Genomic DNA, 15,836 nt, shown 5'->3' with positions numbered 1-15,836 from the left:
TTGGATGAGGAGGAATGCCGATGGCTGGCGGGCGCCTTGGTGATGCCCAGGGAAAGAGAGCCCAATAGGGCGCCTCTAATAGCTTATCTCCTAATACTTGTTGTTAGGAAGCTGTTGTCTTCCCCTCCGAGCCTGTCTGCCCAGTGAAGCGCGGCACGGCTGGTGTCAGCTGCCTCCTCCTGCCGAGAGGACACTTAGCTCCCTTCTGCGGTGGAGGGCTCGGCACCCATCCTGTTACTGGGCATTCTTCTCCGGCCTGAGGGGGCCTTGCCCACTAGGGCAGGGGGTCAGCTCAGCACGGCAGGAGGAAGGGGAGAGAAGGGCACCCAGCACTCTCTCTGCAGAGCCTTTCTTGTGCCCCATTTGTCTTTGTCCCACTCTACTGGGCATGTTGCTTGGCACACAGCAGGCACTTAATAAGTGTTTGTGGTTCTGAACTGAATTGTCTAGTGATGGCACTGGGCTGGACCAGATCACTTGAGGCCCTTTCCAGCCCTAAGATCTATGGGTCTGATAAATGCTACCATGCACCTACAGTGTGTGTTTCAGGCACCGGTTCTGTCTCGGGAGCTTACCTCACAGGGCTGCGTGCGAAGGAAGGGAAATCACAAGCGCGAGTACCAGGGGCCTTACAGCATGCATCAGCACCTTTCCTGTGTCTTCCCGACGCCAAGGATACTTACCCTCTAAGGCCCCTTGGAGAATGATCTTGCCTGATTCCACTGTCTACCAGTTAAGTACCCGAGGCCCCAGGGATGACTTGCCCAGGGCCTCACATCCATCTGAAACAGAGTTAGGAGGCAAACTCAGTGTGGATGACTCCCAATATGACACTCTCCATAATAGCAGGTTGCCAAAGAGTTGAGACCTGGACCCAAGAAAAGTGCACGTGGGACAAAGGTGGGCCAGGCATAGACTGGTACTTGAGTCCAACAGGAAGTGCTCTAAGGATTCAGATAAAGAAGACACACTCCCAGCACTGGTAATCTTCAATCTTTCATGGTTTGTCTGTTCTTTCCTTTGTTCCTTTGTTCATTCATTCATTCGATGACTATTTAATGAGCACCTTCTCTATGCCGAGCACAGGAAGTTGACTAGACTGAGTCCTTGGAGGAAAGGAGCTTGTAGTCCAGCTCTATTCCGGGTTGGCCACTCCTGGTTCCCCACCTTGGCTCTGCCTCGTCCTATGAGGATCCCATCAGTCCTCTGGATAATGTTGCTGCCTTTCCCAGCAACAGGGAGACCCACTCCTGAGCCCCTGTGGGCAGTACTTATTCTCTGTCCTGTCCCTGGCTCATAGACAGAACCCAGGCCCTTTCCCCAGCTGCACAGAAAGTGTGTGCACGACCCATCCTCCCCACGCAGTGCTGCCAGGAGTGTGCCCCCGGCTGGGTGGCCTGGCTGTGCCCAGATTGTCTGGAGTTGCTACACTTTCTGTGGCCTCAGCCGTATCCAAAAAAGCAGGATGAACCCTGTCCCCAGGGAGGAGGGAATGTGAGGGAACTCAGCTGAGCTGCTGGTCAGGCTCTGAACTTTGACCCTGGTTCTTGCTGACTTAGGGCCTGCCTGGTATGTCCATTTGAGAAGCCACTTCCTCTGGGATAAAGGTTCTTCTAGGAAGGGAGTCCTGTTGCCATAGCTGTCTCCCTACTTCCTGCTGCCATATTGCCCTGTTCTCACCTGCGCAGAACTCCTCATCTGGCCTGCTCCTGCACCTGCTGGTCTGCTTGGGCCTCCTCCCGTTGAGGCTGCGATGCTGCTTGCTGTCGGATTGCAGCCATCTCTGGCCTGGCCAGCAAGTCTCTGACCCAGAGCCAGTGGGGCAAAGCCAGACCCCCAGGACTCTTCATGCACGTCTGCACTTCCAAGTCCCAGGGTGAACCGGCAGCAAGAAGTGGACTGATGCTTAGGAGCTCCAGAAATCCTTTCCTTCCTGTGTGCTGTGTGGTCACCCTGGTGAGGGGTCACATGCTGGCTGAGAGCTTGACCCCTCCCTGGGAGCGGGCGGGGGAAACTGGCAGAGTGTCTCAGGGTCTGGAGTCGGGCTGGAGTCTCTGAGCTGCTTGTTTTGGGGCCACGGGCAAAGGTGTTTGCGGGGCTGGAGGGTAGCCAGCATTTCTGGTCCTATTAGCATCACCTCTTCCCTGCCTCCCTCCCCCTCTGCCCCCTGCTCACTCTGCGGGTGGGTGAAGTGGAAAATAACCCGCCTCTTAGGGGAATGTGTGTCTCTGCTCCTTTCCCTGGCTGCTAATGGAGCTGGCAGTGGTCCCCAGCCATGTGTGGCTGCCTGACCCTCTGAGACTGAGGGTGGAGACCAGCCAGGGAAAAGGACTTTGCATGGTTATGTTTCCCACGGGGCACAGAGCTGACATCATGCAGGCAGAGCAGAGAAACAAAGCAATTGATTTGGAGGTGGAGACTTGAACATAATAATCACAGCTTCCATTTACTGAGCGCCTCCTTGTGAGTCAGGCAAAATGCACGTTGTTCTAGTAGCATTGTCTCATTTAATCCTCGACCCCAGGAGATAGGGTAGGGATTGTTATGCTGTTCTTCTGCAGCAGCGACTGAGGCTCAGAGAGGTGAAGTAACTTGCTTATAGTCACACAGCTAGAGAGTGGCAGAGCTGGGATCTGAACCAGGACTGCCTGACTCTGAAGGTCTTTCCTGGTGCTGTGGGAGGGTTCCCAGAGGGTACAGATGTGCTGTAACCCCTGTAGCACGGTGCCGCATACCTGATTCCACCTTGGATGGGTAAGGAAAACAGGCAGGAAGGCTGCCCACCTAGAGAGGGGTTTCCCAAGGGAGCCTGAAACTGCAGAGCCTGAGAGACCATTGGAATCCAGGTTGAGGGGCTACCTGGGCCATACCCAGGAACTCAGGGGTGTGTGTCATACCTTTTGAACTTTTAAAGTCACTTTTTCCTTTTCCTATGGTCACACTATACAAACTGTGTGACTGTATCTAACCTTGGATGGGTTGACCACCTGTGTTGGGCTCAAGAAATCCAGCTCTGGGAAGACCAAGTGATAAGCCCCTTGTTGAATGGGTGAGGTGAGATGAGGTTGGACATGGCCTTGGAGGTGGCCAATGGAAGTTCCGAAGCCAGCTGGAGCTCTTGAGAAGAATGGGGCAGTGCAGTCCTGTGGGAAGCCGGAGACCAGCTCAGTGCAGCTCGGTGCTTGGCATGGGCCAGAGGGGCTGCTTGAAAGCTCTTTGCATATAATAGGTGCTCAATAAATACTTGGATCAAGAATAAATGGGCTCCATCCAGAGGATTTATCATTCCCTTTGCATAAAAGGAAACAAATGAACGTTTATTGAGCATCTACTATATGTCAGGCATACTGCTAGCCATTCTCACGTATGTTATCTCAGGTAGTCTGGGCTTTTGTCAAAGCAGGACATTTAAGCCTCCACGTGGGGGAAGCAACACACGATGCCCCCAGAAAAGCCCCCTCTGCCTGCAGAAGCACGAGTCCCATCATTTGCCCAGTTCTGCGGGGGAGGCCTCTGGGGTCCATTCTCTATCTCCATCTTTAGCGCCCCTCATTCCAATCTTCCACTTCTGTGCTTGGGCTGCGGTGTTGCTTTTGATGCCACATCCATCCCCTGAGGGGTTAGAGTGACTGGCATTGAGAAGCAGGAGGGGACCTTGGAGGCACGGCGTGGTGAGGATTCCACGGCTCTGGGTCCACCCACCTCAAGTCCTGGCTGCTGTCTTGTCCTGCTGACTTGCTGTGTGATCTTAGGCAAGCCACGCCCCCCACCCCTCCCAGCTGGTTTCCGATTCTGGAATGTGATGGGGATTCGGGGAAGGACTCAGTGCCTTTTTAGGTCTTTCCCTGCATTTTGGTCCTGTTCTGTGTTTTTTTCCCTCTCCTCACTGCCAGGCATAGTTAATCACGTGGGATTTGTGAGTCCGGGCTCCACCACTTTCTGGCTTTTTGACGTCAGGCAAGTTACTAACCTCTTTAAGCCTCAATTTCCTCATCCATAGAGTAATACCCTCCTTATGGGTTGTCGTGAGGATTAAATGAGATAATGCATATAATCATGGAAAGTGCCTGATCCAGGGCCTGGTGCAGGGCGAGCTCTCAGAAGAGGCTCAGCTGATGTTTCTCCATCCTCCTCCCCCTCTTCCTCTCCTTCCTTCTCACCATCGTCTTCATGGGGGAGCAGGATGGAGCCAGCCCTGGCAGAGGGTAGACGAATCGGTCACCAGTCCCTGTTCTGTTCTCCTGGAAGAAGCAGTCAGGACTCTGGTTCTGCTCTGTCTCACTCTCTTTCCAACCATCAGTGTATTTCAACCACTTTAAATTCCACTGTCATTTGGTTTGATCTCTGCCATCCCCATCTCCTGGGGCAGGGGCAGAAGGACTGTCTGTCTCTGAGTCCCTAGGAAGAGGAAGGAGGACGGCCAAGGAGAAACCAGTATAGATGAGCCTAGAATACCAGTCTCAAGTCCAGCCTGGGAAAAGGTCCTGGGGCAGGGGTTGGTAAAGGAGAAGAGGCAGTGGGCGGGGCTGGCCCGCTTGCTGCACCTCCGAGGCCCGGGACCTTGGCGGCTGGGAGGATTGCCTCTGCTTCCCTGTTCTGAGAGATGGAAAGGCAGGACCGGAAGACCTCTAAGGTCCCAGCAGTAGCACTCTTGGGTCCTACAGCCTGATGACCTGTGGCCTGACTCCTTCAATGTCATTTCTTCCTATTTCACCCCAGGCCTTACCACCCCCAAGGTCCCCAAGCCTTGTAATTCAATATTTCCTGCAAACTCTGTTACTGACTGACATTCATCAAGCATACCCCAAAAAAGCGGTCAAATGTTTGGGTGGGGACAGTAGGGCACAGGGCCTGGAGATCACGAGTAGCCATACTGCATGGTGGAAAAAGCTCCCAACAGAGACTGGGTTCTGGTCCCAGCTCTGACATGAGTTACCTGGATGACCCAGGAGGAGTCACTCTCTGGGCCTCAGTTTCCTCATCTAAGAAATGGGTGAGTAGGGCTTGATGACTCCTGATGGACTCTCAGCTCTATTCATCTGCCTCTGAGCTTCTCAGGGGCCTCAGGCTATGGCCATGGTAGGGATGCCCGGGTTCCCCACTGCCCACGGACCCCTTCCTCCTCCTGGACCCCAAGACCCTTTTCTGCAGAGTCAAAGCTTTACCCTTTGCCCTCCCTCCCTGCTTCCTCCCTTCCCATCCTCTGGTGTCTGTGAGCACCTGCTGTGGAAGGCACTGAGTTAGGCCCTGGGAGTGTGGGTTGTGTATGGAGATGGACACAGTTTTCTCCGCAGAGGCACTTTTTCTGGAAAAGGCTCTGTGTGCACGCAGACACAGCATACGTGGGAGGTGGGAGGTAAACTGGAGATGGGAGGCCACGGAGAAAGTAAGAGGTCTTGAGGGAGGCCTGGGGAGGCCACTGGGAATCTTCACGGAAGGGGCAACATAACTGGATCTTGAAGGACTGCACAAGAATACTCCCTACTGACAGGGGAGCATAGGGCCTCCTGGACACAATGATTAGCATCAGCAAAGCAGGGAGGCTTAAGGATGGGAGGCATGTTTAGAGAAGGAGGTTCTAGGTGGTGGGAGGGTAGGTTGTGTCCAGCAGAGGGGAGTGTGGAAAGCTGAGCAATCAATGAGCCAGAAAGGAGGATCTGGGCCAGATTAGGGAGGACTTTGGACTGTATCCATTTTTTATAAACCATGTATCTATTAAAAAAGATGATAATAATAGCTAACATGCAGCATTAATTCTAATTCAGAGGCTGTTCTAAGCATTCAGTACTTGTTCTGTTTTATCCTCCCTCAATCCCTATGACATATATACTATCAGCATCCCCATTTTCCAGATGAGAAAACTGAGGCATGGAGAAATTACTTGCCTGAGGTTCCACAGCCGAAAGTGACAAGGATTCAAATCCAGTTAGTTGAACTTCACAGCCTGTCCTCCGAGGCACCAAGGGGGCGTGAAATACAGCCCCCAAAGGGTGCTGGGTGCCCCGGGCCCGAGGTTTTCCTCACGAGGCTGGGCATCCTCCCTGGCTGGACCACCCATCACCCCTCACCTACCCTCTCAGGCAGATAGGTGAGAGATGGCAGCCAGGAGCCTGGGTTCGGGGAGCATCTGTGCTCAGCTCTGAACATCTGCCTCCATTTTTATCTGATTACTCCCATCTTCTCCCTGCTGTTAGGAAATAGCACCTGCTTTCCACGGTCTTAATTAAGCTGCATTTTTGTTTTTATTTACTTAGCACCAGTGCACGAAGTATCTCTAGTTCACAAATGAGGAGTGGCAGGTGAAGAGGTGGGGCCCGTGCTTGCAAAGTCTTGCTGTTTGAGCCAGGGAGAGCCTTGGCTACTGACAGGTACACCCCACAACCCTGAAACCTTCAAGGACACCCCACTGCCTACCTGCGCCGGCCAAGAAGGTCCACATTCCCCATTGTGTCAATCAAGCCTCTCCCTGATTTCCGCCACCTCCACTATTTAGTAGTTCTGAGAACTTGGCTAAGATGCTTAACGTTATAGAGCCTCAGTTTCCTCATCTGTAAAATGTGGTTAATGATACCTGCCTTTCAGAATTAATGTGGTATAAATGATATTCCCTAAGCCTCTAACCTGGGGCCGGCACACAGTAGGTGCTTAAGTATTTTCTCTGTGTTTTATATCATCCTCCCCAAGCCCCTGTGAGGTGTGTACTATTATTGTCCCCATTTTCCAGAAGAGGAACCTGAGGCATGGAGTGGTGAAGTTACTTGTCTAAGGACAGGTGGCAAAGGTCAAGAGGCAAAGGCTTCACATGCACCAGTCTCTCCTTCTATCTGGGCCATCCTTCCACGCACAACCCGTCCTTCGTCCAAACGACATTGCTTGCTGCTGCCATTTCCCAGCAGCTCTGCCTTTGCTCATGCGGTCCCTGCCCCGGGCTCCACACTTTCAGGTCTGTCTCTACTGCTGCTCCCTTCAGAAAGCCTTTCCTGATTTGCTAACAGAACGGAATGTCTCTCCCTGCTCTGAACTTGTGTCTTTCTTGGATTTCAAATGCAAGGATTTGGACTCAAATCCTAGTTCTGTTACTTAACTGCAGGGAGTGACCATAGGTAAGTCAGTCACCTGGTTCAAATTCTGCCCTCACCTTTGACTTGGCTGTGTGGCCTCAGGTGGCTTAAGTGAGTCTCTGTTTCTCTCTGTTATTATGAATGGAAATACCACGTGCTCATGACAAACAGCACCCGGATTCCGGAGCCAAAGTGCTTGGGCTCAAATCCCAGCTCGGCCACTCAGTATCCATGTGAATTTGGCAAAGTTACTTAACCTTTCTGTGCCTCAGTTTTTCCATCTGTGACATGGAGAGGCTGTAATGATACCAACCCCACAGTACTGTTGTGAGGATTAAATGAGATAATGCACAGGGGACACTTAGTGCCTGGCACTTAGTAAGAGCACAGAAAGCATTGGTTGCTACAATATCTGAGGATTGCTTGGGGATTAATGGAGACTGTGTAAGTATTTTAGTAAATTTCCAAGTTCTGGATCAACACGAGGTATTGATTGTTCTCCTTCTGCCTTGGACCTGGGCCATTTGTGCCTGGCCTCATCCCCCTCTAGGGGAGGGATCAAGTCCCTCCAGAGGCTCTGCCTTAAGCCCTGTGCTCCATACACAAGATTCAGGTGACCTGCTTGGGCAGGCAGCCCTGCCTCAGTTTCCCCAAGGACCCCAGCTGCGGCCACACTGGGAGCTGAGGCGATCAGCTGGCCTCCTGGTCTGGCCCCAGCCTGCTGCTCGGGGCTCCTGGTCAGCACTTCCTGCAGCGGCCCGGTCAGCATCTCTGGGGATGCCCGCAGTGCGCCATCCTGACCCAGGGTCCACAGCAGGGGGGAGGCCTGCCTGGAGGGAGGCAGGAGGAAGACCTCCCAAGACCCTTGCTGCTCTGACTTTCCAGGAATCCAGCCCTTGGGGGTCCCAGAGATACCCTGTGTCCCTCCCCGTCCAGCCTGGGGGCTCTGCTGGGGACACCTGGTGGGGGGGCCACAGGCCCTTTGCTGAAGTAGCGGGAGGAGTGCCAGGTGAGGGAGAGAGGGTTTTCCCCTCTTCTGCAGTTTGCATTTACCTTTCCAACAGGTCAGTGAGCTGCGGAGTTAATTCAGAGAATTGCCGAGGTGGCAGCAGCAGCTGTGCCCTGGACACAGCTGATGAGTCAGCCATCAGGGCGCTAACCAGGACCGGCAGTGCCATCCACTCATCGCCAGGCAAAGCAGAGGGTGGCGCCGCTGAGTGAAGCTGCCACCGCTGCCCTCGCCCTGGGCCTGGCTCAGCTGCCAGCTCCCGGGGGCGGTAGCGGCTGTGGCCCAGCCTATCGGGCACTCCAGGAAGCAGTGCAGGAGGCCATCTTGCTCACACAGCATCTGGTGCTGCTGGGGACACCGGCTCACCTGGCTTCAAATCCCAGCTGGCATTCGCTAGCTGGGAGACCCTGGGCAAGTTCCTTAACCTCTCTGAGCCTCAACTTCTTTGTCGGTATCACAGGCACAGTAAGAGTGCCTGCTTTACAAGGCTCTTGGAAGGATTTTAAAAGATCAGCCTGGGGGGCTTCCCTGGTGGCGCAGTGGTTGAGAAGCTGCCTGCCAATGCAGGGGACACGGGTTCGAGCCCTGGTCTGGGAAGATCCCACATGCCGCGGAGCAACTAGGCCAGTGAGCCACAACTACTGAGCCTGCGCGTCTGGAGCCTGTGCTCCGCAACGGGAGAGGCCGCGACAGTGAGAGGCCCGCGCACCGCGATGAAGAGTGGCCCCCGCTTGCCCCAACTAGAGAGAACCCTTGCCAGAAACGAAGACCCAACACAGCCAAAAATAAACAAATTAATTAATTAATTAAAAAAAAAAAAGATCAGCCTGGAAAGTGTGAGGGTCACAGAGAGTACTCCCCATGCTTATAATTATGATTAAGAGTTTATTTATTTTTTTATAGATGAGACTTCCCCTGCCCAAAGTGGTCCAGCTTGGGTGTTTCGGATTCTGTGGGACTTAATTTTTCCATCTGGGTGGATAACACAAAGATGCATTACAGGATTATTCTCACTTTGTTTTCACAAATGTTTTTGAGCACCTACTGTGGTGCTGTAACCGGGTTGAGACAACGTGAACAGCACACAGCCCCTCCCTCAAGGAGCTCATCCGCCACGTCTGGTTGGTGGGCGGTGTGGAACCATGAGCATTAACCAAGAAGCCAAGGGAGCAGGGCGTGGAAGGGCAAAGGGAGGAAGAGTCTGGCTCTGATGGCCCAGGGCAGTTTCTGAGGGGTGATGTGCAGTCACGGGATGGGGTGAGGAGACACCCAAAGCCGGTGGGGAGTGATACTGGAGTTTAGAGGGCGTGAAGTCTGCAGTTTTCCTGGTGCCAGATCATGGAGGGCCTTGACCGCCAAACCTATGACCCAGGCTGTTATTCCCCCAGCAGCAGGTAAAGGGCATCTCATGCGCCAGGCTCATGGTAGGTAGATGCTGGCTCAATGCCTAGTGCATTAGGAGGAGAAAATGTGCCTGGTTTTGCAAAACTTGATAGCCTAGAGCTGACACAGAGCTGCTGGAAGAGGTGGCTTTCTCATACTCAGACAGGATTCTCCCTGCCACAAAAGGCTGTGCTACAATTTCCTTTAAATAACAAATCTCCTTGGTGTCTTTTTCTCTTCTTTCTTTCTTTTTTCTTTCTTTCTTCCTTCCTTCCTTCCTTCCTTCCTTCCTCTTCCTTCCTTCCTTCCTTCCTTTCTTTCTTTCTTTCTTTCTTTCTTTCTTTCTTTCTTTCTTCTTGTAAAGGAAGTATACTTGGTATGCGAGACGTGGCAGACCTCTGCATTGAGCTACGGCCATAGTTTCCTCCTTTCTTTAAAAAAAACTTTTTAAAAATTGTGGTCAAATACACATAACATAAAATTTACTGTCTTTGCCATTTTAAAGTGTATATTTAGTGTTAAGTACATTCACATTGTTGCGCAATTAATCGCCAGGACTTTTTCATCTTGTAAAACTGAAACTCTGTATCCATTAAAAAGTAACTCTCCAGTCCCTGGCAACCACCATGCTACTTTCTGTCTCCATGAATTTGACTCCTCCGGGTCCTCACATAAGTGGAATTATGCAATGTTTGTCTTTTTGTGACTGGCTTATTTCACTTGGCAAAATGGTTTCAAGGTTTGTACATGTTGCAGCATTTGTCAGAATTATGTGATTATACCACATTTTGTTTATCCATTCATCCATCGATGGACACTTGGATTCCTTCTCTCTTGACTCTTGTGAATAATGCTGCTATGAACATGGGTGTACAAATACCTGTTTGAGTTTCTGCTTTGCCAGTCTTTCAGATATATACCCAGAAGTGTCTGGATCAGATGGTAATTCCATATTTAATTTTTTAAGGAACTTCCATACTATTTCTGGTCATGGGAGGAACTTTAGAAACCACACAGACCTGCTTATGGACAGGGGAAATGGGGGCCCAGCCATGGACCCTTCCTTCTGCCTCTCGTGAGTTGGTGACCCAGTCAAGACTAGAACCCGGGGTTCGGGGTTCTTAGTGTGCGCTTCTTGTACCTTTAAAGATGGCTGTGGGAACACCCCGCTGAGGCATGCCGATCTGTAGATGGGGACACCAGAGCCCAGAGAGGCAGGGGCCCCTGCAGTCACACAGCCGGCTGGGCAGATGGGCAGACAGCCTCCCTACCGAGTGCCTTCCACTCCACAGGGCTCTGGGAGCTCTTCCCATTCTGAGCTTTAAGTTCAGAAGGCGGAGCCTCCCCTTTTGGTCTCCAAAGCCCACTCAGCCTGACAAGGATGCTGTTGGATGCTGAGGAAAGAGCACAACACGGAGACCCCAGACCTAGCTGTGTGGCCCCACGAGTCATTCTCTCCTTGAGGACCTCAGTTTACCCTCCTGTACAGTTGGGAAGGGGGCAGATAGATGGTTTCTCAGGCCCTGGCAGCTCTGCTCTTCCCCATGCAAGGAAGCCTGGCTCTGCGGCATGCTGACAAGTGCTCTCTGGTGGAGACAGCCAGCATTCCTTCCTTTGGACTATGGCTCTCCAAGTGCCACGATTCTCTTTGTTTTAAAGGTGGGAAAAGGAGGGCCCTTAGGAACAGGGGCACTGCAGGGAGGGTGGATGAGAACCTGGGCATCCAGGCTCGTTCCTCACCATGACTGCAAAGGGATAGGGGCCCAACCCCTGCTGATCCTGTGCTATTTGCTTCCAGCAGCCTCTCCCAGAGTCAACGTTGCTGGGGACCAAAGGGAACAGCCACCCCAAAGGCCTTCACCCGCCAGCTCTGGGGGAGGCCCTGTGCCCTTAGCTCATTGAGGTTGCATGATGTTCAATCTATGAGTGAGACCAAGAGGCGGCTGGGTCTGCAATGAAGGTTCCCTCCTGCCCTGGCTGGCCAGCACCATGGAAACATTAGGTGGTGGCCAATATCCCTTATTTATTACTGAGCTATTAGGCAGCTATTCTGGGTTTCTGCCCGCACCCTCCTTCCTCTTCCCATCTACCAGTCCCGTCTCCGTACTCAGGCCAACTCCTCTCTGCTTCTGTTCTGTCCTGAACGGCCCAGGCTGCCTGGGGGGTCAAACACAGAAGGCGGGTCCATCACAGACACAGAGCGCCACGTGGGGCTGGGATTGTCATTATTACCCCAACATCCCAGGTAAGGAAACTGCCTCTTAGAGAGTGTAAGAGACTCACTTAACGGCAGACAGCTGGTAAGTGGCAAAGCCAGGACTGGACCCCAGTCAAGTTCATCGGATGACCTGCTGAGTTCTTAGGCAGCCTCCCAGCCGGCTTGGAATCTGGTTCGGCCAAGGTCAGTGACTAAACAGGCTTTAGAAGCCAGCCTCGCTCATGGATGATGGAGAATGCAAGGCCGCTCTGGGATTCCAGATGCAGATGATGGTTCTATGGCCTCGGACCAAACACCCACTTCTCGGAGCTGCCCCATCCTCACACTGGGAATCAAAACTGAGAATCCTCACGCAGGGAGCCATCCTGCCTTGCAAGGCTGTGAGCCTTGTGTCATGATGGCGTGGGTCTGGGGAGCCCTTGCAGCCAGTGGCTACTGTTTTACCCTGATCGTTAGTTAGAGCATGGAACTCTCTGGGGAAGAGAGAAACTCGAGAGCTGGAACTTTCTGAAGGAAGACCTGCCTCCCACTTTACAGATTCTAGAAAAACTCAGCCCCTAACACCTCCAACCCCAGGAAGCCCAGCCAGAGAGGACAGCCCGCCAGCCCCTCTCTTCCACTCTGTCTCATTATCATTGAGGTCAGAGCCAGAGGAGCTGGAGGGACCTTCTTGTCTAGCCCCTGAGGTTCAGAGAAGGAAAGGCGCCAGCCCAAGGTCACACAGCAGTCAGTGGAGGAGTGTGGTCTCTGCTGTCCGGTTCCATGCCCCTTGCCCCGTGTGCTGGCAGTCAGGGTGTGGACCCTGGCTCAGTGGGGGACCTGCAGACACCTCAACTTCTCCCTGAGCGAACACTTGCTTCAGGGGTCACAGGCAGAGTTTCCTCTCCCAGGATATCCCGTGAAATGGTGTGGGAAGACAGGAAGGGGTGGAAGAGGCTTCTGCAGGCCCAGAGAGCGGGCCTCGCTGCCCCCAGGGACGGAAGAGGCCCTGCCATTCGATCAGGTGCCCAGGATTGGGCTCAGGGGCAGGCCATGACGGGGGGGTATTCAGATTGCGGGGCATGGTTTCCACTTTCTGGATGAAAAAACTGAGGCTTGGTGCTGTTAAATGGTTTCCCCTGGCCGCACTGCTTTGATTCTGCTTCGGGCCCAGCTCTCCCGGCCTTCAGAATCCACACCCTCCTCCATGGACCTTGTTACTTTCCATATGCAAGTTCAGGCAGGCCCAGAATGCGGGTTCTGGATCGCTCTGGCCCCTGCGCTCCCCTGGGTGGAGGCTGTGCTGTGCCCCATCCCAGGTCCCCCTCGCCCTCAGGGCTCTGGCCAGGTCTGGCCACACTCAGGCTGCCCCTGGGGAGTGGTGACATCAGATCGAGTCCACTGTCACGCTATCGCCACCCGCAAGGCTGCATGAGCAGCTGCCTGGCTGAATAATTCAGCAGAACCTGTTTACTCTTCCTGGCTGTTAGTGGCTCTCAAAGCCCTCACCACAGCTCCCTCCCAGGTCCAGCTGCCTTGGCCAGGGCAGGGCTGTGTGCATTGGCCATGAATTATTCAGGCCTCATTTGACTGGAGCCGGGGCGGATATTGGGGCTGGAGGAGGCTCTGGGCCATGAGGTTCTGTCCCATTTAGGGGCACATGGATGGAGAATGGAGGGGACAGAGATGTCTCCATCTCTACCTCCATTTGAGCAGAAACCCAAATCCTGTTGGATCCAGAGTCATCTGCCAGTTGTGGGTCCCGGGGGTCACAGTGAGAGCTCCCCAAGCTTGAAGCTCAGAGACCCGTAGCCAGCTCACCATCAGTGCTTGGGGCTGCAGGTTGATCACCAGGCTACAGGCATCAGCAAGGGGATGACACATCCTATGAGAGGGGCCAAGAATGTGGCTTGGGAATCAGACAGGCCTGGGTGTAAATCCCAGCCCTTCTTCTTTGCAGCTGAGTAACCTTGGGAAAGTTGCTTCACCTCTCTGAGCTCAGTTTGTTTTATCTGTAAAATGGGGATATCAATGGTTCCCACCTCACAGGATCGCTGTGCAGAGTGAAAGAGGTCATACCCCTAACACACCGGAATGTATTCTGTGTGCTACCTACACACCACTCTGTATTGTCACTACTTGGTTATTTGTTTGCCTATCATCCTGAGAGCCTTTTGTAAGAAGGTACCGGGTTGTGTTTTTCTCAGCAAGAGAAAATAGTCCTTTTCTCCAAGAACTAGTCCTGAGGTGGCTCCGCGTAGATGCGTGGAAAATGCTTGTTGAATGAATGAATGAATGAATGAATGAGTGAGAAATTGCTCTCCAGAGATGCAATGGGCTGATTTATGAAGCAGCGAGTAAGCTCCTTATTGCTGGGAGTGTCTCACTGGATCACAATTCACCAGGCATTCCGTGGCGAGGATTGATGCTCTGGCTAGAAAGATGCTCTTCAAAGTTCCTCCCCTCTCATTAAGCGTCTGTGTTTCTAGGACTCAATGAATACATATGGGTTGTAGGATTTGGTGGTGGTAGTGGATGATGATGATTATGGTGGTGATGAAGGGGATAAATCCTCTGATGGGAGGTGAGGTGAGGTAGACAGAAGAAACAGCAGATCCACTGGTCTAGCCTATCACACTACGTGCTCCAAACAGGCAAGGAATTACGGCTTCTCTGTATTCCTGGTGCCTGTCATTCAGTAAGCATACAATAGAGGTTCACTGAATGAATGAGTGTCCTTAGTCCATAGACAATCAGGCAGACTCAGGAATCACCCCTTCTCAATCCAGGGTACCAACTCCTCAATCTGCCCTGAGCCAGCTTCTGTGGCCCTTCTACCTTGGCCCTTGCCTCAGTTTCCCCAGCTGTAAAAATGGGTCACGTGACTCACTTCCCTTCCTCCTGGTAACCTCATCCGAACTGGCTAGTCCTGGCTGCACTAGACCTGCCAGGCTGGACCCCTGCCGTCAGCGTTCTGGCAACCACAGACATGAAGGAGGGACCACGCACACACCGTGAAGCACTAATAAACTATTTTGATATTTCTGTTGCTTTCAGAAAGACAGATTCCAAGATTCAAGGCCAGGTGGTGCTGGTCTTTTTTTGGAAGCGCTAATTAATAATTTAACTTCATAGAATGATAATTTTATCTTGTTGCAGTTTGTGGCTTTATGATTATCTCATCCATCCGGTGTCTGGTGCTCAGCACAGAGCACCTCTCCTGCTGTCTACGGGAATGTGCTGCTGGGAGAATTTCCCCACGGGGAGAGGGGCCCGGGAGAGGCACTTAAGTGCAAGGTCTCCCAAACCCGTTTCTGGGGCTAAGACACTGTAGTCTGTGGGGTGCAGTGACTTTCTAGAATCTCTCAGGGAGAGTTTTGCCTTGGAATAGAGGATGGAGCCCGTGGACCTTCATTTTGGTTTCCGTGGAAATGGATATCAGAGGAGGCCCAGCCTCAGCCTGTCACGGCAGGAAGGGTCCTGAGAAAATATCAGAACTTCCCCCTCAGGGAAACTGAGGCTAGAGACAGGGAGGGACTAGCTTCGTATTATGTATCAGCCACAGAGCTCATTCTAGAACCTTGGGTCTTCCCGTCCCTGGATAAGCCCTCCGATATATCCCTCCTCTGGGCCAGCTGACCCAGCTGTCATGCCCCATCCCCTGGCACTTGGTGGGGAGTGGTCCAGGTGCATTTTAAATGGAGATGAAGAATGAACACTCAGGCCCCCTACTCCCATGACGGTTGGGGACCAGACCACCCTAACCGCATTTCCTGCTGGTGGGGGAGAGTTGTGAAAAAGCTGAAAAAGAAAGGGGATTGGCAGGTGTGGCTGGGAATCCCTCCTGAATGAATGCAAGACCCTCTCTTGGCGTCATGTTCTCCATGTCTGGCGGGTTATACTGGGATCCTGTTGTCCGGAAGTGGGTGTGACTTAGATTCAACTGACCTGGAAGAGAGAGCAGAGCTAGGACCGGGGGCTAGGAATGTTCTGGACTTAAAGCTCTGGGGCATTGGAGAGGGAACCATGAGGCTGGAGCAGGAGGCCGGGGCCAGGCTCTGGAAGACCACTATTGACATCATCTTCAGTTGAAGCCAGGAGTGATTTAACTGCTTAGGTGAGACCTTTTGCCTCTGGGGCTTCAGCTAATTTTCCTGCCATACTGGGAAAAGCACTCGGGGAGGAT

Source organism: Balaenoptera acutorostrata, chromosome 20, assembly GCF_949987535.1.
Source record: "Balaenoptera acutorostrata chromosome 20, mBalAcu1.1, whole genome shotgun sequence".
Taxonomy (NCBI): domain Eukaryota; kingdom Metazoa; phylum Chordata; class Mammalia; order Artiodactyla; family Balaenopteridae; genus Balaenoptera; species Balaenoptera acutorostrata.
Note: the sequence above shows the minus strand (reverse complement) of the source record.